The sequence below is a fragment of the Callospermophilus lateralis genome, chromosome 6 (genome assembly GCF_048772815.1).
Source record: "Callospermophilus lateralis isolate mCalLat2 chromosome 6, mCalLat2.hap1, whole genome shotgun sequence".
NCBI lineage: Eukaryota > Metazoa > Chordata > Mammalia > Rodentia > Sciuridae > Callospermophilus > Callospermophilus lateralis.
Genome location: NC_135310.1, coordinates 104,699,925 through 104,722,358, shown reverse-complemented (window position 1 = coordinate 104,722,358; position 22,434 = coordinate 104,699,925).

Sequence of the window (22,434 nt, the reverse complement as noted above, 5' to 3'; positions counted from 1 at the left end):
ACGTGTGCCTTGTTGGATAAAGCTGGAGAATAGCTCAAGCAGAGGAAAAGAGTTGCTGAAATGGCAATACAGAGCCTACATTTTAATTCTCTTAACAACTGATTGCTAGTGTCAGATTTCTTGCTGTTACAGTTTCCCTTGAAACATCATAAAATAGGTAGATAAGACAAAGGAGAAAAACATTTTAACTCTCTGTGTGAATAAAAATGGATAGAGATTTTGGGTTCTTTTGGAAGCAAACTCTAAAAATTTTAGTTCAGAAGCTTAAATGTGGACTGAGGGACTGTGTCCTTTTTCTCCCTGCTGGGTTCATTTAGGATAAATCCCAGGCTGTCCTGCGTTTTAGTTGGAGACTCTCACAGTGGGGGTGATTGGACTTTCTCTGCCCTAGGCACAACATATGCTACTTCCCATCCCTTTAATAGGCATTAGTTCTGCAGACAGCACTGGTCAAATGTACATTATTCACAATCACTTTAATGCAAATATGCAAGGCTGAAGGAGAAAATATGTCACAAAGAGGCAGCCATCCATTTCTCCCCTTTTCTGTTTCCTTCCTTTACAGGCTTTCTTCTATATGTCTAATTTTACAACAAACATGGAATAAAAATAAAGAAAGAAATATGTAGCAACCACTGTGAGAACCATCAAATAGCTTCGTAAAAATTTCCTACAAAAGGCTTTTATTAAAAGAACTCTGTAGATTATTTTGTTTCTTTGTTATTCCTTTTCTTTTTTTCTCCCTTTTCTTCATATCTACTTTTTAAAAATTAAGCAGAATCCCTGCATGTACTCTGGCACAGTCAGATTTGTATGAAATAAAAGAGAAATCATAGCAAAGGGTAGAGCTATATTTAATCTGTTAAATGAAAATAAAACACACAATTAGTTTTGTACTGCAAAAATTAGCTTCTGCTACATTTTCAACCTCTATTTAAAGAACTATTTGATTCCTCAATAACAAGGCATTTGATCTGTAGCAGAACATTTCTAGGACAGTTTTGCAAATGTGTATTACACAAGCATGCATTTTAAATCTGAGCAGAGATTATGTGGTATTTGTCTGTCTAAACCAATAAGATATAACTTACTTTGCTAATAGTCAACCCAAGTCTTACAAAAACATCTCCCAAATATGGAAAGATTCTGGGATTTCTGATACTCTTTTTTTCTAAGAGGTGAAACACCTCTGTATTCTTTTAAGGCATATTCGATGAATTTCTTTATATATAACTATTTGTCACACAAGACAACTTGACATGCTAAGCCTGGCTTTACATTAAGCACATGAAAGTTCTTCTATGTGTGGGATGAAAAAAAACCAAAATGTAATCATCTGCGCATGATATTCCGAGGTACATAAAATTGTGTCAGGGACCCTGAGAAGCCCATATGCATGAAAAGCAAATACAGAACTAAAAAAAAAAAAATCAGAATAATAGAACATTTGGAAGACATTGTACTTCTTAAAATAACACAGTTAAAATGTTAAGCAAATCCTATATAAGTCTAAGGTACAAGTGTAGCAAACATTTGTCATATGAAGGAAACAATATGCTTTTATTGTGACTCCATTCTGTTAATTTAATGATGGATGTCAATGTGCTTACATATCATGTAATGTACTTTTCTGTCTTTTTAAAAACAGTCACTCTAATCCACCTTTATGCTTACTTTCCTATTGTTATGCTTATGATTAACTCAGGAAGTTGGGAAAATAAAAGCCAAATGAACTGTCAGGGCACCCATTATCCCTTACCATGTCTTTTTAATGTAGTCTTAACCTAAGATAATTACATTAAGAATGTTACTTTTTTTCCTCTCATCCCAAAATTATTTTTCAACTGAAATAGGCAATTAACCAATGGATGGGGTTGGTTTCCTCAGCTATTGGTGCTTGGTGATTTACATGGACACCTATTAATGCTAATGGAAGGTATGTCATAAATCTCTCCACTCCAAAAGGATAATGGCCTCCTATTAGTCTCCTATAAAAAGGGAATAAGCAAAGTCTGGCTTTATATATGACCTAGATATTGAATTACTTGAGGGAAATTTAAATCATTTCTAATTAAATAGTTTTAATGATTTTAGTAACATTTTTTGGTAAATTGTTGTAAATTTCAAAAATGCCAGCTATGTCTTTAACTCTATATAAACTGCCAAAGTTAAATAAGTGGACTATTATTATTAATTAAATGCCTATATTTTCATAGGCAAATATATGATATTATTGTGGTTGAAATGTATATTTTATTGATCTCAGGGATAAAAATAGAGGAAATCTTAACTTTATTCTAATTTAAAAAAACATTATCAGATGCCTAATCCTGACAAAAGAACCCCCCCAAATTATTTTGAATTAGATGTGACCATTTTCATTTAAATTTAACAAGAATAAAAAAGAACAAAATTTTGAAATAAGAAAGAAATGTTTTCATTTACCTAAATTAAAGCCCACATTGGAAAGATAATTCTGCAATATAGAGTTGAACAACAGGAAGAAAGATGTACATACAGTCCTGTCCTGAAGACTCAACTAATGGTCTCAGGGTAATTTGTGGGTTCTGGTTCACTGTGTTCTTCTAGTTAGCCCTGCACTTCACTTTCACAAACCTACATCAAACTGAAATAATTGGCATTCGTTCCAGCTTCAGCTTCTGATGTCTACACTAGTTTTTCCTTTCTTTGCCATCTTTCTTTAGCCTTTAGATCTCATCCTTACAGAAAATATTGTTTGGAAAATTATGTTTCACATTGGAGGATTGGAAATGTGTTGATATGTGTTCTATTTCTAGGGGCATTTCTATCCTGAACCGCTTCATTTTTTTTTTCTCTCAGAATGTTTTACCTTGTATTTAAGGATCCAGATATATAGATGTATAAACAGACACTTGGAAGTTGTGTTAATATGGTCCAACCAGGTGACATTGGTTTATGGCTTGACCTGAACTTTGCTAGAATAAGGAATGTAGAGAGGTTGGGAATCCTGAAGACCTGTGGAGTGGTTTGCCATTCAAGAATTTGCAAGACAATGGTTACACGGTGTGGTTATGTTAGTCTGGATATAAACAGTAATGATTACTCCTGATTCAAATTCATATCAACTCCTGAAGCCAATATTCAAATTTAGTGCAGATTACTTGATTTGGAGCCTAACTTTAGAGGTCTTGTATGCTATATGTAGTCTTTTTATCTTTCAAAAATAGGGCTGTTCTCATTGTCAATTTGTAAGTTTTTGATACTTTATCTTTCAGATAATTTTTCAATTTATCTGAATTATTCATTGTTTGGCAATGGTTGTTCATAATAACCCTTTATTATTCTTTTAATGTCTGTAGAAAATATAGTGGTAGCATCACTTTTATTTGTGATGTAGGCAATTTGTGCTTTCTTTGTTTACTGAAAGTACTAATGTGATAACCTTAGTATGACTCTTATCAATGACCATCTTATGGGAAGTCTTTTCGCTGGTGAAATTATGGACACTTTCCATAATTTCTATACCTATATGAGCTCCCAGATTTGCACTTCATTCTAATTTCTGGTTATTTTATTTCTAGCATCTCAGGTGCACATAGTTCAGTACTCAATCAAAAACATGAGTAGACCTCTTTAGATTTTCAGGTTTAGATTTATGACCCCTTAGAATGGTAAGAGAATACCTATCTGTTGGTATAAGTAATTGAATTTGTGATAAATTTTTATAAGAGCCATTGGCGACCAACACAAGTTGTAAATGTTCAGTTCTCACAGTTAGGACAACCTATTTTGAGTTAACTTTCATATATTTTGTGAGAAAGGGGAGCAAGTGTATTCTTTTGCATGTGGATATTCAGTGTTCCAACACCATTTTTAAAAATGACAATTCATTCCCCATTGACTTGTCTGGACTTGTCATGAAAAATCAATTTACTAAACAGGTGTGATGGCACATGCCTATAATTAGAGCTACTTAGGAAACTGAGACAGAAGGATTGCAAGTTTAAGGCCAGACTCAGCAACATAGGAAGACCCTGTTTCAAAATAAAAAAAATAAAGAAAATCAATTGACTACAAATAAAAGAGCATATTTTTCAATTTTCCATTTTATTCCATTGATTTATGTTTATTCTCAGGTCATTACCACACTGATTTGATTACTGTAGCTGCTTAGCAAGTTGGGAAATATGAATTTTCCAGATGTGTCCTTTTTTAAAAAAAATTTCACAGCTTTTGGTAACTTTTTTGTACTATCCATACAAAAAAGGATTTTGATAAGAATTGAATTGAATCAGAAGATCAGTTTCAGAGTGCTACCATTTTAATAGTAAGTCTTTAAATTCATGAATTAGGAGTGACTTTCCATTTTAAAATTCATTTTAATGAGTTTTATAGTTTTCAGCATACACTTCTTGCACTCTGTCTTAATGTTTTATTTTATTTTATTCTTTTTGATGCTCTTTTAAGTGGCACTATTCTCTTAATTTCATTTTTGGTTAATTCATTACTAGTGTATAGAAATATAATTGATTATTTTATATTTATCTTATATTTTGCAATTTTTCTCACCAGGTTTATTAATTCAATGCACTTTGGTGTACATTAACTTTAATGTCTTAATAATGGAATACTTAAAATTTTGTATGTGCAAACAGAGATGCACATACATCTCTGTTTCATTTGTAAACAGAGATGCTTTTATACATTTCATATTTTTCCGTACCTTTTTTTTTTTTTTTTAAGTTCTCACTACCTAGCCCAGATATTCTCGAACTCCTGGGCTCAAATAAACTTCCTGTCTCAGCCTCCCAAATAGCTGGGAATACAGGTGTGTGCCACCTTGCCCAGATTTCACTTCCAATATTAATGCCTTTTATTTTTATTTTTATTTTTGAGTTATTTATCAGGCTAGAATTTCTAGTAGAGTGTTGAAAAGGAGTGGCAAGTTTTAAAATGTGGAACTGTGATTGCTAGATTGTAAGGGTTTGTTCTCTTTAATAAGAAACTGTGAAATAATCTTTCAAAGTCACAATAAATAAGTTTGCTTATTGTTCTTCATCCTTATCAGCACTGATGTTATTTGTTTGTTAGATTTTGGCCTCCTACCATATCTCCTTGTTGTAATTTGTAATTCCTTAGAGACATCTGCTATTGAACATAGTTTCATATGCTCATTTATCATCAGTATATCTTTAATGAGATGTCTGCTCCAGAATTTTGCCCATTTTAAATTGGGCTGTTTATTGTTTAGTTTTTTTATTTGTTTGTTTTTTTGAGTAGCAGGATTGAACTCAGGGGCATTTGACCACTGAGCTACATTCCCAGCCCTATTTTTTATTTTATTTAGAGACAGGTTATCACTGAGTTGCTTACAACCTTGATTTTGCTGAGGCTAGTTTTGAACTCGTGATCCTCCTGAGCTGCTGGGATTACAGGCATGCACCATTGTACCTGGTTTAGTTTTAAGAGCTTTTTTGGGTTACATTTTGATCAGAACTCCTTAATTAGGTGTTTAATTTGCAAATATACCATTTCAGTCTATGGCAGTTCTTCTCATGTCATTTACTTTTTTCTTAAATTTTCAGTGTCTCAGTTTTCTTATTGTAGAAGAGGTATCCTGAAATGGAACTCTGAAGGTTTATTTTGAGGTTTGTATCAATTGGGATTCAATTCTTGAAACAACAACAACAATAATGACAACAGGCACTCTTTGTATTATAAGCAGTAAAATATTTAATTCAGGGGAATTTTATATTTATGATATTATTGGAAGTTCTGGAGAACAAGCAAAGGCAACCAGCCATACCTCCACCCCCAGGAAAGCTTGAGAACAGGACTATTCAATTTACCTCCCAGGAAAGCTGCTGCCTCTTCCCATCTGTCAATCACTCATCAAAATCTAGGATTCGGGAGCCTTCAAAGCCATGTCACTGCCACTTTCACTACCCTTACATCTCTGATTTCCTGACAATTGGGGAATAGCCCAGACACTGTTTTTCTAGTTCCATATCATTATCTACAAGCTGTGATTATAGTCTTTTCCATGCCCTTGCTTTTCAGTAGAAAACTACAGGAATGGGATTTCTATTTTACTTCTATTTTCCAAATTTCATGGGCATTCATTGAATTTGTGGAGCCTAGTTTGTGAATCTAATGTGTTTTATTAGTTGCAAAAATTCTGGGAATATACTTTTTTATGTCTGTACAAAAGTAATTATAATAAAGCAAGATATAATAGTGGAAGACAAAAAAAAGCTGAATAAAAAGATAATATGTAGCCTAAGAATTAAATGAGATAGGTTATTATTGAAACAATAAATTTTCATGATTATTACTTTTTTCTCATTTTGTAACCCATGAATTAAGTCATGGAAGAATTTCTCTATTATTGTCAGTCAGGAATCTTACTGATGTTAGATTCCAAGTTCCTGATGTCAGATTCCAAGACCATGACTTTAAAATATTCCATGACTCCACTGTGGAGGTGTATAATGTCTCTTTCACATCCTGTTGGAGTAAGATTTGGTTCCATGCTATTGTATCTAGTAACCCCTCATGTCATCATCTTTTGATAACTTGTTCACCTTTGGACATGTTTGAGTTTGGTTCCTATTACTTCCTTTTCTCTATTTTAAATTCTTGACCTGAGTTTCAGACCTTCACTTCTCCTTATTTTCTTCTTGCCTATAAGCCAGGACCGGACTTTTCCTATTACTTTTCTGGAAAGTATGTATTCCTAATTCATATAGATTTCTGACTTGGCCTTGGTCTTGGTCTGGGTTTTGCTATAGCACAGCCTGTGACCCACAGTCACCACCAAATCTTTTAGAAACACTTGTCTCTCTGTTTCATTATTTCAACAGGTTTCTGTTTCACAGATGCAATGTATTTAAACATTTGAAGGCTATTATAGTGTACCAAATACTTTACTTACACTTTGTTTGTAGTAATATTTTTCTTGTAGTAATATTTGTCACAGGAAATTATAAATCAATGCATATTTTATAAAATATTTAACCAACAACTTTTCAACTTATTCATAGTTGAATCATCAGAATGATTAGAAATGAGCCTTTTAGGAGTCTAAAATCTTCTAGAATGTTATTTTTTTATTAAAAACAGCATCTTATAAGAGAATTAATTATCTTTTCATGTTCAAAGTTTAGTTACAAACTTGTCACTTTGAATATTATAATATTATAATATAATATTATAATATTCTGTTGGACTTGGGGAATTTTACCACATCTCATCTCTAATTTTGAAGAATTTTTTTCCTTTAAGTTATCCTGATATTTCAAAGTTTCAAAACTAATGATGGTTATGGGGAAACCAACCATCAGGATATATAAGAACGTTGAAGTTTAAAAGATGTTTATTTTCTCTTCTTGATCTTTGAAGTTTGATTCAGTATTCTAGCTTAATGTTTGTTTTATTTTTATTTATATATGTTAATAGCAACCTTTTCACTGAAAATGGAACTCCACAGGATTTCTTAGATTGTAGACTTAGAAAGAGATAACGTTAGCCACTTTCAGCAGGTGATTTGGATTATTATGGACCATTTCCTTTTGGCTGTCACAGGACATGAGGCAATAATACTTTTGAAGAAAAGAAAGAAGGGAGGGAGAGATCGAGAGAGGAATGAGAACCATTGCTCAACATTCCATACAAGATGCGCCCATCCTTGATTATTCTTGGTTATCTTTTCTACATAAATACCAAATCTATGTTATTTGAGAAATTTCAAATAGTTTTGGTAAATATATGGTAGCTACAACTCTGTCCAAGTATTGCAATTGAAAAAAAAGATGGTATCTTCTTCCTTTTGTTATACTTTAGAATAGGGAGAATGTTATTATGTTATTTTCAGCAAGAAGAATTTTTTGAGCATAAAAGGAAGTAGAGCATTTTTCTTTATAAATATATAAAGAAGGATGGAAGTCACAGGAGTAATTAAACAACAGAGTATTAAACAACAGAGTATTCCATCAGACATAAGACCATCCATGTTTTCTCTGTTATTTTATCACCTGGAACAAGTCTTCACTTTTAAGGTTTCTGTCTTGAACTGAAACAGGCATGAGGAATGCAAGTAGAAGCTGGAGGAGGTACGAAGCTAACATGACAGGTGCTCTGATGAAAATGAACCTGGGGAACTTCAGAGGATGAAGACAGGTTTTCTAGGCCAGGTAACTACTGTTTCAGAAGGTGCTAGGACCTAGACAAATGGAACAACTTGGGAGAGGAGGAGAAAGTGAAAGGAGCAATCCCTCCAGACAAAGGGAAGGATGTGGCCGATACTAGTAAAGAAGCTCCACTTCTTTTTCCTTCTGGATATACAGAAGGAAACTGCATTTCTGCCTGACTGCAGTTAAGTGGGTCCATGTGAGTGTGTTGTGGCCAGTGGAGGATGGACTGAGAGATTCATGCCATTTCTAGGTTTAACCTATAACAATACATCCATGTAATTTCCTGTGCATTCTCTTTCTTTTTCTTCTTTTTAAAATTAAAGTTATTAGTGCATATTAACTGTATAAAATAGTGAATTTCATTGTGAAAATTTCATACATGCATATAACATGCTTTGATCGTATCTGCCCTCCCAATAACCTTCTCATCTTTCCTCCTCTACCTCTGATTCCCTTTCTTTCTCTTCCCTTACTACTTTTCATATCATTTTATTTACTTATTTTTCTTTCCTAGATTCCACATATGAGAGAAAACGTGGCATCCTCATTTTTTCTGGGTCTGGCTTCTTGTGCTTAACATGACGTTCTCCAGTTTTCCATTCTCTTGCAAATGATGAGATTTCATTCTTCTTTATGGTTGAATAATACTTTGTGTATATATAACACATTTTCTGTATCTATTCATCTGTTAAAGGACACCTAAGCTTCTTTCATAGTTTGGATATTGTGGATAAAGCCATGATAAAATGGGTGTGCAGCTATCTTTTTTATATGTTGACTTCAATTCCTTTGAGTACATACCCAGAAGTGGTACTGCTGGATCATATGATATTCTATTACTTTTTTGAGGAAATTTCATACTGTTTTTGATAGTAGCTGTACTAATTTACATTTCCACCAACTGTGTAAAAGTGTTCCTTTCTCCCTTCATCCTCTCTAGAATTTTATATATTTATTTACTTGTTTATTGTTATTTATTTATTTTTTTGGTACCGGGGATTGAACTCAGAGATACTCAACCACTGAATCACATCCCCAGCCCTATTTTGTATTTTATTTAAAGATAGGGTCTCACTGAGTTGCTTAGTGCCTTGCTTATGCTGAGACTGGCTTTGATCGAGATCTTCCTGTCTCAACCACCCAAGCCGCTAGGATTACAGGCATCTGCCACTGCCCCTCCCAGCTATTTATTTTTTGCAGATAATAGTCATTCTGACTGGGGTAATGTGGAATCTCAATGTAGTTTTAACTGGCAAAAGAAGGCTAAAGATTATGCTCATTTTTTTCATGTATTTATTGACCTTTCATTTTAGAAAATGTCTGTTCATCTCATTTGCCCATTCATGTTTGAATTACATGCTTTTTTTGCTGTTAAATATTTTGAGTTCTTTATGTATTCTGGGTATTAATCCTCTGTTGGAGTAATACATGGCAAAGATTTTCTTTCATTTTGTAGGCTTGCTCTTTACTCTGTTTTTTTTTTTTTTTTTTTGCTGTACAGAAGTTTTTAATTTGACGTAATCCCATTTTCAATCCTTGCTATTATTTTCCTAGCTATATGAATCCTATTCACAATATTATTGTCCATGCTAGTATCTTGAATTTTCCCCATGTTGAGCTCCAGTAGTTTTAAGGGTTCAGGTTTATATTAAGGTTTTTTATTCATTATTAGTTTTTGTTGTTGTTGTCATTGTTGTTGTTTTAGTAGTGTGAGAGGTAAGAATCTAGGTACAAACTTCTACAGATGGATGTCCTATTTGTTGTCCAATGTATGTTTTTGCTCTGTTGTCTAAAATCTGATTGCTGTAGATTCATGGATTTATTCCTGCATCTTTGTACATGTCTATTTTTATGCCAACAATAAGCTGTTCTTATTACAATGGCTTCACAGTATATTTTGAAATCAAATATCATAATGCTTCCAGCATTATTATTTTGGTTTGGCTGTTTGGGGTCGTTTTTGCCTCCATATTATTTTTTGTATTATTTTTTGTAGTTCTGTAAAGACTACCAATGGTATTTTGGTGGGAATTGCATTAAATCTATGGATTGCTTTCTGTAATATGATCATTTGAACAATATTAATTCTCCCAATGATTAAACTTAGAGTTCTTTCCATCTTTTAGTGTCTTCAATTTCTTTCTTCACTGTTTAATAATTTTCATCATAGAGGTCTTTCATTCTCTTGGTTTTCTTTTTTTGTTTTTCTGATTTTTTTCTCATTGAGTTTATTATTGGTGTTTAGGAAAATTATCAATATTTTATGTTGGTCTTTGCATTATGCTACTTTGCTTAATTTAAGAGAGTTTTCCATGCATTATCTTTTACTCTTTTATTCTTCTTTTGTGGACTGAATGTAGAAAATATTTATTTTTTTCTGGTTGTATAGAAAGTATATTCACACCAATTTGTGTCTTCATACATGTACTTTGGATAATAATGATCATTACATTCCACCATCATTTATAACCTCATGCCCCCTCCCTTCCCCTCCGCCCCTCTGCCCTATCTAGAATTTGATGCAGATAATCTAAGTTTCCTGAGGCCTCCAATTAGTGGTTCTTAGTCCTATCTTCTGTGTGATTCTAACATGCAACCAATGTTGAATACCATGTCTTTGGAGCAGCAGTCCCGAAAGTGTTCATTGGGAACTGATCCTTACAGAAAAGTGACATTTATGATTATATTTTCAATTCAGCATGGATTATATTCAACATCATTCTGGTTGTGTAGGAGGACATGGTTAATTCCTCACATAGGTGCATGTCTCTGAGCATTGAAGCTTGCCTCCCATAGAATTTCAACAAGAATGGCTGCCCAAGAGACTGTTAAAACTACTGAACGGAAGCAACTTGGGTTCCTTAATGACTGGAACAAAAACACCACTGATGACTGGATTGGATTGTGACTTGAGTGAGAAGTAAACCTTAATCTGTTAAATGACAAATGATAGGGTTATTTGTTATTATCAGTTAGCCTACCATATTAATACAAATAGTATGTGCCAATATATTGTGGTTTAAGAAAACACAAGGAAGAAAGGAAATCACGCAATTTATTCCAGTTGGAATAATGATTAGGTGTGTTTTTGGAGTTAGGATAAGTTGAAGGAGAAGAAAACATGGCGAATTTTGAGCTTGGACAGCTAACCAGAGGCTATATTATCAAGAGCTTTTGAATGACTTTCCAGGCAATTTCAGTTTTATTCTGAATGTAATGAAATTCCATTTATTCTAGGACTTCTTACTGGATAGTTTAACAACCTCTAGACTTTTGAGTACTGCTTCCAAATGAATCTTCCTTATTCTATATCCTTTATTGGCAAATTAGAGTTGTACATAATGGTGGGATTTGTTGTTATATATTTGCACGTGCACACAACAATATCATTTGTCTTTCCCTAGTATTTCCCCTTTCCCTCCCCTTCTCCTTCTGCAGTCCTTTCTTCTACTCTACTGATCTCTCTCTCCCTTCTATTCTCACGATATTCTTCCCTTTCTTTTCCTTTTTCCTTTCTAGATTACATATATTAGAGAAAACATACAACCCTTTGACCTTCTAAATTTGACTTATTACGCTTATTTCATCTCAAGGCCCATTCATTTTGCTGCAGATGACATAATTTCATTTTTCTTTATGGCTGAATAAAACTCCATTGTGTATATATACCACATTTTGGGTAACCATTCATCCACTGATGGATCCAAATAAATCTTTTATAAGTAGCTGAAAACAATATGCTAATGGGATCCAAAATGAAAAGGATGACAACATTCCAGTGTTTGCTATGAGAGAGTTAAATTAGGATAAATGAAACTAGGGAAAGGTCTTCCTCACCTTGCTGGAAATAGAGTGTATTTTCCACTCACTTCAACTGACTGCCTGTGTTAGAAATATTGAAAGAAAGCAGTCAAGAAGCCAGTGCTTAAACAAACATGTTTTTATATTTTATTTTCTATGCTGTTACACAATTAATGCATCAGCTTACTGAACCAAGCAAAGCAACAAAACAATACAATTAGGAATAGTAAGCCTAGGGCTACAACAGCTATTCGTGCTTTATGTTGATACCTCAGTGCCAGAATCTGAAGTGGAATACTGAGTAAGCACCATCCTCTGTATGTTCATTCACTTGGGGATATTAGTGCAAAGATGAGCAATCAGGAGGGAGGGCTGACCTTCACCTTCACCTCAGAGCACAGTAGTACTTGAACAGAGCCTCTCTCATGTGCCTGATTTTGCTTGGCTTTTGTTTTTAGTGGTCGATTTATTTCTGATGTTGAAAGTGGGATATATAACTCTAGTTCTCACAGTTTCTCAAGCTTATATTGTTTTCTCAGGTTGCAAGATAGAAGAAAAAGCATTTTGGAAAATACTAGAGCACTTTCTTCTCAGAAGCTTAAAGACTGTCCCTTAAAGACCTGAGAAATTTGGAGTGAAGTCTTCTAGGTTGTGTATTTTGAGTCATATTTTCCAATCTATTATGAAAAAAACCTGAGTAGGGCAATCATTGTGAGAATGTTTTTGACCTTTTTGAAGTAGAAGAAGCCAATTCCATTCACCATTATTTAGTCCACAATCGGTCATTTTGCTGACTAGGCCTACAGTCTTTTGAGAAAGCTTTTTTTCTTTTTTTTCTTTTTTCTTTTTTTTACTGTTCATGGGTCTTGCCACTTATAACTCCTGTACTGGAGGATGTCTCATTTGTGAAGAACCATAAACCGTCCCAGGCTTCCTTCCTCCAGAACAGGAAAGATGAAGATGGGAAGACTCACTAGCTGCTGCACATAGTTATGCCACGTTCACATTGCCCTTTCAAGGATCCATAAGAAAAGGGTTGAGATGCCACACAGAAGTTACCAAGCAACACCATGCCTCTATTTTCACTCATAAATCAGGTATGACACCTGCCCTGGGCTTCCAGAAATGTTTATATAATCGATGAGGTCATATACTGAAAGTTTATCACCCAGCTCTCCGAAAGGGAGGTGTGGGATAGCTAGCACCTCCAGCAGTCATTCCAAAATGATGATTAGTTACAAAGGCATTTTGATATGTTTTTTAGGGAAATTCTCTCATAAAAATATTGTTTTTGTCTGTGGAATAGTCACTCTCACATAAGTAAAATATCTCTTGGGACACAAATGTTCAAAGTTTAAACTTACCCTCAAACAGGACTAATTCCAAGGAAAAATATGCAATACAGCAAAGTGATTGCAAATATGGATTTTGGAGCCAACTGTTCTGGGTTCAAAGTTTAGTGCTGCTGGTATGGTAGTGCACACCTGTAATCCAAGTGACTCCAGAGGCTGTGGCAGGAGTACTACAAGTTCTAGGCCAGTTCTGGCAACTTAGTGAGACACTGTCTCAAAACATGAACAACAACCATGACAAATAAATGAAAAAAAAAAAAGAGAGTTGGGAATGTATGTTGTTATCTCAGTGATAAAGTGACCCTTGAGCACCACAAAAAACAACCAAATTAATAAACAACTCAGTGCTGACACTTAGGAGCTATATGAACCTGGGAGAGTGTTTTAATCTTTCTGAATGTCAGTTTCTCATCTGTTAATTCAAGATAATAAAGGAATATTCATTTTGGATATCTTTTTTTTTTTTTTAAAGAGAGAGTGAGAGAGAGAGAACTTTTTAATGTTTATTTATTTATTTATTTATTTATTTATTTATTTAGTTTTCGGCAGACACAACATCTTTGTTTGTATGTGGTGCTGAGGATCGAACCCAGGCCGCACGCATGCCAGGCTTGGGCGCTACCATTTGAGCCACATCCCCAGCCCCTCATTTTGGATATCTTAAGAATTCATTTAAATGATACTTGTAAATTTCTTGAAGTTGTACTCTTACATATTAATTGCTATGTGATATTTAATAAAATAAAATTTTGATCCTTCTGGTTACCTCACCTTTCCTAATAGGAATCCATGTTTTGTTTTGTTTTGTTGTTGTTTTCAGTACTGGGGATTGAACTCAGGGACACTGAACCACTGAGCCACATCCCCAGCCCTATTTTTTATTTTATTTAGAGACAAGGTCTCACTGAGTTGCTTAGTGCCTTGCTTACGTGCTTATGCTGAGGCTGGCTTTGAACTTGTGACCCTCCTGCTTCAGCCTCCCAAGCCACTGGGATTACAGGTGTGCACCACTGCACCTGGTAGAATCCATGTATTTTTCTTTAAAAAGGTTTGGATATAAACTGTATCTCACATACCTTTCTAGTCGAGTGGAATAGATTCTGTATTCAAGGAGATTATAGGCATTTCTTTCACTCCAATGAGTTTTTCCAGCACCCAGCTTGTATGCCAATATGAAAAGTCCCAGATATAGTTTTAAACTTTCTGAAAGAATAAAAAATTCTTCATCTTTCTTTATACCTGTATTTGTATCTATATCAATAATAGATATATATGGATGCTTCATTTTGGGAAACAAATGCCTTTGAAAATAAGCCTTTATTTACATTTATAATTTCTTTTTTTTTTTTTTTTTGGAATACTCTTGGTATTAGAAAGCTGATACTAAGACTCAGATTCCTGGATTAATAACACATTTCTTTTTATATGTTTTTTGCCTTACGAATAACTATAAATTTTTGAGTCTCTATAAAATTTCTTATATGTAAAATCTGGTGTCTCCTTTCATGTATTGAAAAGATTTATGTCACTCACTGTTCTAACAAAAAATTGCTTGTGCAAAGACTCCTGGTCTCTGGATATAAATTCTTAAAATATTTCAGTAGCAGTATTTCCAGAGATCATATGAAGTAGTAGTGGAAATATAAAACCGGAATTGGGAGGGAAAATGAGAAAATATATTTCTACTCCTAGTTCATGGGATCTCTGGAAATATCTATGACAATTTCTAATTTTGTAAACATGTAATTGTTTATCAGTGGACCAATTTACTGTTGAGCATTTAGTGTTCTTACAGCAGATGAGTGACTGCTTTTTCTGATCTACTCAGTCTTCTTGCCTTCAGGTTGCATTGTGCCTCCTCATACCAACTGGATGAATGTCTATTCCATTTTTCTTGTGACTATACCCAATTTATGTTTAATTTTCAATGACCCAATGATTTGGGGGAGTTATGATGATATTTGAGATTCTTGTGAATAAAATTACAATGTACTATGCAGCCAATTGTAACTGGGTTTTTATTTGCTTATTTGTAGGTTTGTTCAAGACATTTTTTGTTGATAGTGGTATTGGCCTACTAACAGGAGGTTTGAACAAGACAATACTTTCCAGAAACATGATTCTATGAAACTTTAAAAGGAATTTTTTATAATTTTACAATTTTAAATCATAATAGGACCATTATATATATTTTTTTCAGCCAAAGACACACAGTTAGAGGAAGAGATCCATAAAGTCTGTTTATCTTTTCTACTCAAATGAGAAGGACTGAATTCTCAAGCATGAAATTGCCATCTGTGCTCCTCCTCCCCACCCCCACATTTTTAATAATTATTTTTAGCAGACCAGGTGAAGTCAGAAATTTCTTTTAGAAAGAATGATGCCATTGTGTAACTGAATGTGTGTATTCATGAAGCTCCTAGGGGCGACAACTTGTCACCATAAAAATATGAATGAGATAAATTTTTCTCTTCGCCTTTGCTCCCTTGAATGCTAGTTTCATACTTATAATAACTGCTACTGGTTTTGTATGCCTCTGTTGTGTTCTAGGCTCAATGCTGGGTGCTTCATATTGTTTCTCCTTGAGTCCTTTTAACAATCTCTTTAGGTAGGTGTAATTGTGTAATTATCCCTACTTCTTAGTTAAGGGCACTGGAACTTAGTCTAAATGACTTCCCACATACCTCACAGCTAAGTGCCAGCACAGGGTTCCTATTTCATCTCTTTAGAGGATTCTTTAGCCCAAGAACATATGCAGATCATTCCTACATTCATACCTTTGTTTCTCAAGCTCTCCCTTCCTTAACTGTTTTTTTCCTTCCCCCTTTGCTCACTTAAAATCAGTACATGCTTCAAAACCAACTGAAAGTAAACTCTTCTCTGTAGGTTATTGGCTTTGTCAGAATTAAACATTCTTCAATGCTACCTCCTATACAACTTTGTATGTATTTTAAGTTTGAAAGTATTTATAACTCTATGGTATGGACAAATCAAAACAAGTAGCATAGTTATTAGTGCGGATGTCTGCCCTTCCCTCTAGGATGCAAGATACCTAGAGAGAAGGACTAACTATTCTGTGCTGCAAATTTCTTGAGGGCAAATTTCTTGTCTTAGTTATTTGTATTTATTTACATCTCATCTTATTTTAGAGAGGATTCAGGAATACAGAAAATATAATTAATTAGCATAAGAAAAAATATAAGGCAAGGACACAAAAGTTAAATCAAAAAAAGGGTTTAACAATGCTTACCACATGATCTACAGATGGATTAATTTTGAAAATAACCTTTCTAGTAGCTCAGTTGATTTTTTCTTTCTTTTTTTTTTTCCTTTTTGTATATTTAATGCCAAGTGCAAGTTTAGGAATAGAGAATGATCAGTAAACACTTTTAAAAATAAATACCTATGTGCCAGATGTGGAAGGGTAGCGAAAAGAACAACGTAGTCAACCATTTTTTTTTTTTTAAATAGCTTTTTTGAGGTATAACTGACACACAGTAAGCTGCACACAGTAAGCCATTTGGTAAGTGCATTTCATAAATGCACCTGTGGAAACATTAATAATGAAAAGAACAATCACTCTCAAAAGTTACCTTGAAGTATTTTGTAACCCCTTTTCCTTACCTTCCCCTTCTTCCTCCTATCTAGGCAACTGCTACTTTCTCTCCCTGGATTATTAGTCTGCATTTCTTAGAAAGTCTTACAATATGTGTTTGTTTTTGTCTCCTTTTTACTCAGCACAATTATTTTGAGAGTCATTTGTACATACTATGTTCCAGATTGTTCATTGGTGAACAGTATTCCTTTAGGATATGCTGCAGTTTGTTTTCCATTTATTTCTGGATGAAGACTTTGTTATTTGAGGTTTTGACTATTATAAGAACAACTGTTTCAAACTTTTATGTACAAGTACTTATGTAGACATGATACTTTAATTTTTTTCTTGGGTAAATACCTAAGAATGAAATGACTGAATTATATGGTGGGTGCATTTTTAATCTTTCAAAAATTTGCTGAACTAGAGCTGGGGTTGCAGCTCAGTTAGGTGTGAGGCCTTGTGTTCAATTTCCACACTGAAAACAACAATAACAACAACAAGGGCTAAAAGTGTTTTTTTTTTTTTTTTTTTTCCTCCCCAAAGAGATTGTGGTGCTTGGTATTTCCATCAGTAGCATATAAGAGTTCCAATTTCTCCACTTCTTTCCCAAAACTTTGGTCAATTTCTAAACCTTTAGACCTTCTGGTAGATGTTCAGTGGTACCCTGTGGTGTATGTCAGCTCTAAGGAGAATGAACATCATTTTCTGTGTTGATTTGCTGTCATACCATCTTTGGTGATGTGTCTATTCTGATTTTCTGTCAATAAATGCCATATTTTATTAGATTCTTTCTCATTACTGAGTTTTGAGAGTTCTATATATGTTCTATGCACAAGTATTTTAACAGATATGTGAATCGCAAATATTTTATCACAGCCTGTGGCTTTTCTTTTCATTCCATTAACAGTATCTTTTGAAGGCACTGTTGAAGAAGATTTTAATTTTGATGAAATACAATTCATCAATTTATTCTTTCATGGGTTAGTGTTTTAGTATTGTAGCTTTTTTTTTTCCTAAACCAAGGTTTTGATCATTTTTGTTTTTAATCTGTATTTTTTTTCCTGGAAGTTTTATAATTTTAGGTTTGACACTTAGGTCTACGAACCATTTTAAAGTAATTTTTATAGATGATGTGAGATATGAGCTGACTTAAAAATATTGATATTAAATTGTTTCAGCATCATTTTTTGATTTTTGAAAAAATCTATCCTATTTGCATAGAATTACCTTTGCCATTCCGTGAAAGCCAGTCACCTGCATATACATATGTCTATTTGGGGTTCTTTATTGTGTTCCATTGATAAATTGATTATGATAATAACACCCCAGGAATGTTGTACAGTGTAATATTTTGTCACTTGCATAGAGCTCACAGTGACTAAATCAGGGTAATTAGCATTTCCGTGTCCTTATGATTTCTTTATTTGAAGGTTTTAACCTCCTCTCTTCTATTTCTTTATAGCATATATATGATACATTAATGTGAATGATAGTTGTCTTACCCTAATGTGCTGTGGAACATAAGAACTTACTCATTCTATCCCATTTCATTTTACAATCAAACAACTAATCTCTTTTACCTTCCTTGCCCCCATTCTTGTCCACCTTGTCCACCTTGAGTAATCAGTCTTCTATATTCAGATTGTCTTTTTTTCTATTTACAACTTCCACATATGAAAGAGAACACACAGTACTTCTCTTTTTTATGTCTGGTTTATTTCATTTAACATAATGTTTTCCAGTTCCACCTACTTTGCTGTAAATGATAGGATTTTTTTCTTCTCTCCTTTTTTTTTTTTTTTTTAGTACCAATACCCAGGAATGCTTAACCACTATGCCATATCCCCAGCCCATTTTTTTGTATTTTATTTAAAGTCAGGGCTTCACAGAGTTGCTTAGGGTATTGCTAAATTGCTGAGTCTGACTTTGAACTTGCAATCCTCTGGCCTCAGCCTCTCGACTAGCTGGGATTACAGGCATATACCACCGCACCCAACAAATGATAGGATTTTATTCTTCTTTCTGGTCTAAACTATTTCCATGGATATACTAGCATTTGTTCCTTTTTGTGTTTTTGTGATAGCCATTCTAACTGGGATGAGATGATGTCTCATTGTGGTATTGATTTACATTTCCTTGATGGCTAATGATGTTGCAAATTTTGGGTGTATTTTTTAACCATTGAATGCAATTGATTTTTTTTATATGAAACCATTTAAAATTAACTGATATGTATTTTTTTGGTATAGTTCACCAAATTTCCAACATTTCTAGGAATCATGGCTTTCACAAATTAGCTTCATTTCTTTTTTATGTTTTTATTTCTTTTACTGACTTGGTTGCACTGGATAGAAACTTCAATACAGTGTTGACTGAGAGTGGTGATGACAGACCTCCTTGTCTTGTTTCTATTCTTTGGGGGAATGTTTTCAGCCTTTCACTAAAAATTATAATGTTAGTTGAAAGCTCTTTGTATATGCCCTTTACCAAATTGAGGAAATCACTTCTATTCCTACTTTGTTAAGAATTTTATCAGAAATGGTTATTATATTTTGTCAAATGCTTTGTTTGTATGTCTATTGAGATGACCCCAGTTAGTATGGTGATTTATGTTGATTGATTTGTAAATGTTAAGCCAATCTGACATGCCTGGTATAAACATCACTTTATCATGTTGTATTATCCTTTTTATACATTATTGGATTTAATTTGCTATGTTTTAGAAATTTTAGAATTGAAGGGTACTGGTCAGGAATGATCTTCCCTTAGAATATCTTTGTTTGAATTTAATATTAGCATAATGATAACTTCAAAGAATAAGTTGGGATATTTTCTACCTTTTTAAATTTTCTGGAAGAATTTGTGTATATTTGGTAGTATTAATTTCTTCAGTATTTATGTCTTCTTTCAATTTTTGCTTTAAATATTTTGAATTGTTATTAGATTCAGGATTTCTATATACTGAATTTAGGTTTGTTATGTCTTTCTGACAAACGGACCCCTATTTATTATGAAATGACTATCTTTATTTCTGCTAACATTCTCTACTCTGAAATTTACTTTGTTGGACAAGGCAGTCACTATAGCTTACTTTTTATTTGTATTTCTATGTGATGTGTTTTTTTTTAAAACCATATTTTACTTTTACTCTATTTGTATTTCAAGTGTTTTTTTGGAGTTATGTCTTGATTGTTTTCATTACTTACTTGAAAATATCTGTCTTTTAATGGGGTATTTGGACCACTTACATATAATGTGATAAGCTTAAGTCTATCAACTTATGTTATTTGTTATATAATTATATAATCTCTTCAATGATTTCCTTTAATATTTTCCTGCCTTTTAGGATTTATATGTGTAATTTTGTTAAGATTCTATTTTATTTTCTTTGCTGATCTTTTAACTATACATCTGTAACAAATATTATACTACTTTACATATTATTTAAGAGCTTTAAAAGAGTATATTTCTATCTCTTTTCTCCTAACTTTTTTCTATTTTTGTCATGTATTTTTCTTCTACATATATTATAAAACGGACACTACATTGATACTATTTTTATTTAAATAATCACTGTTTTTTTAAACATTTAAATAATGATAAAAAGCAACATATTTACTGATGTAGTTAAATTTCTTATATTCTTCATTTCCTTGCATAGATCTGTATTTCCATCTGTTATACTTTTCCTTCTGCCTGAAAGACTACCTTTTGTAGTTCTTTCAGTGTGCTAGTGATGAATTCTTGCAATTGCCATATTTCTGAAATAATATTGTTTTCCTTTTCATTTTTAAAGATATTTTCAGTGGGACCACTTCTAATTTTGCCATTAAAATATTTTTTTCCCTCATTACTTAAAATATGCTGCTGCTCTCTTATTCACTTGCTTTGTTCCTGGTGAGAAATCTGTTGCCATCCTATTTTGGACTCACTGTACATAAGGTATCTTTTTTCTCTTGCTGCTCTTGAGATGTTTTTTCCTCATCACTGGTTTGAAGAATTTGGTGTAGTTTTCTTCATGTTTCTTGTGTTTGATTCTCATTGAATTTCACGAAGCTATGAATTTATAATTTTTTCATATATGGATAATTTTAGACCAGTATTTCTTTATTTTTTTTTGCCTTGTCTCATCTCCAATTCCAGAACTCTACCTTACCTCATCTCTAATTCAGTGTACTGCTTGATGTCTCCCAATTCACCACTGTTTTTTTTTCAATCTTTCTTTTTAAAAACTTACTTTTATTGTGTATACTTAAGGCATACAACATCATTTTATGGTATACATACAGTTAGTAAAATTACCTATTCATCATCTTACATAGTTACTCATATTTTTATTATGACAATAAGATGCAAAATCTACTCATTTTATAAAATATGCCAAAAATTATTAACTATAGTCTTTATTTTGAACATTAAAACTCTTGACCTGTTCAGTTTTAAATCTTCTGCTTTGCATCTTTTGATTGATATCTCTTCATTTTCTCCCCCCAACAACTTAGCCTCTGTAACCAATGTTTTATTCTCTATTTTCTGCATAATAGACACTCTCCCCATTTTTTTTTTGTATTTCAAATATGAATGAGATTGTGAAATATTTTTATCTCTGCATCTGGTCTATTTTACTTAGCATAATGTCCTTTAGGTTAATTGATGTTGTAGCTGATGACAGGTTTTCCTTTTTTTTTGAAAGTCTGAAAAATATTTCATTATATGTGTGGATATGTATAGGTACATACACATTCATATCCATTCATCATTCCATGGACACTTGGGTTATTTCTATATTTTAGCTACTGTGAATAATGCTGCATAAAACATAGTGACTTCATTTCCTTTGGCTATATATCCAGAAGAAGAATTATTGCTTCATATGGTGGTTCAATTTTTAATTTACTTAGAAAACTTCATACTATTTTCCATAATGGCTACACTGACCTACATCCCGCCATCAGTGTACAAGGATTCCCTTTCTCTACACCCCCACTAACACTTGTTGTGTTTGTCTTTTTGGTATTAGACAACCTAATGGGTGTAGGGGGATAGCTCATGGTGGTTTTATTTATTTAGTTGTAAAATAAATAAATAAAACCACATCAATATTTATAGTACCACAATTCATGGTAGCCAAATTGTGGAACCAACCTAGATGCCCTTCAATGAATGAATAAAGAAAATGTGGTATATAAACACAATGGAATATAACTCAACAATAAAAGAGAATAAAATTATGGCATTTGCAGGTAAATGGATAGAGTTAGAGAATATCATGCTAAGTGAAGTAAGCCAATCCCCAAAACCAAAGGCCAAATATTTTCTCTGATAAGTGGATTCTAATCTTAATGTGGTGGGAGCATGGGATGAGTGGAGGAACTTTTGATTGGGTAAAGGGAAGTGGGGCAGGAAGGGGGCGTGGAGATAGGAAAGAGTGAAATGAGATGGACATCATTACCTTAGGTACATGTATGATTGCACAAATGGTGTGACAACCAGAGAAGTGAAAAATTGT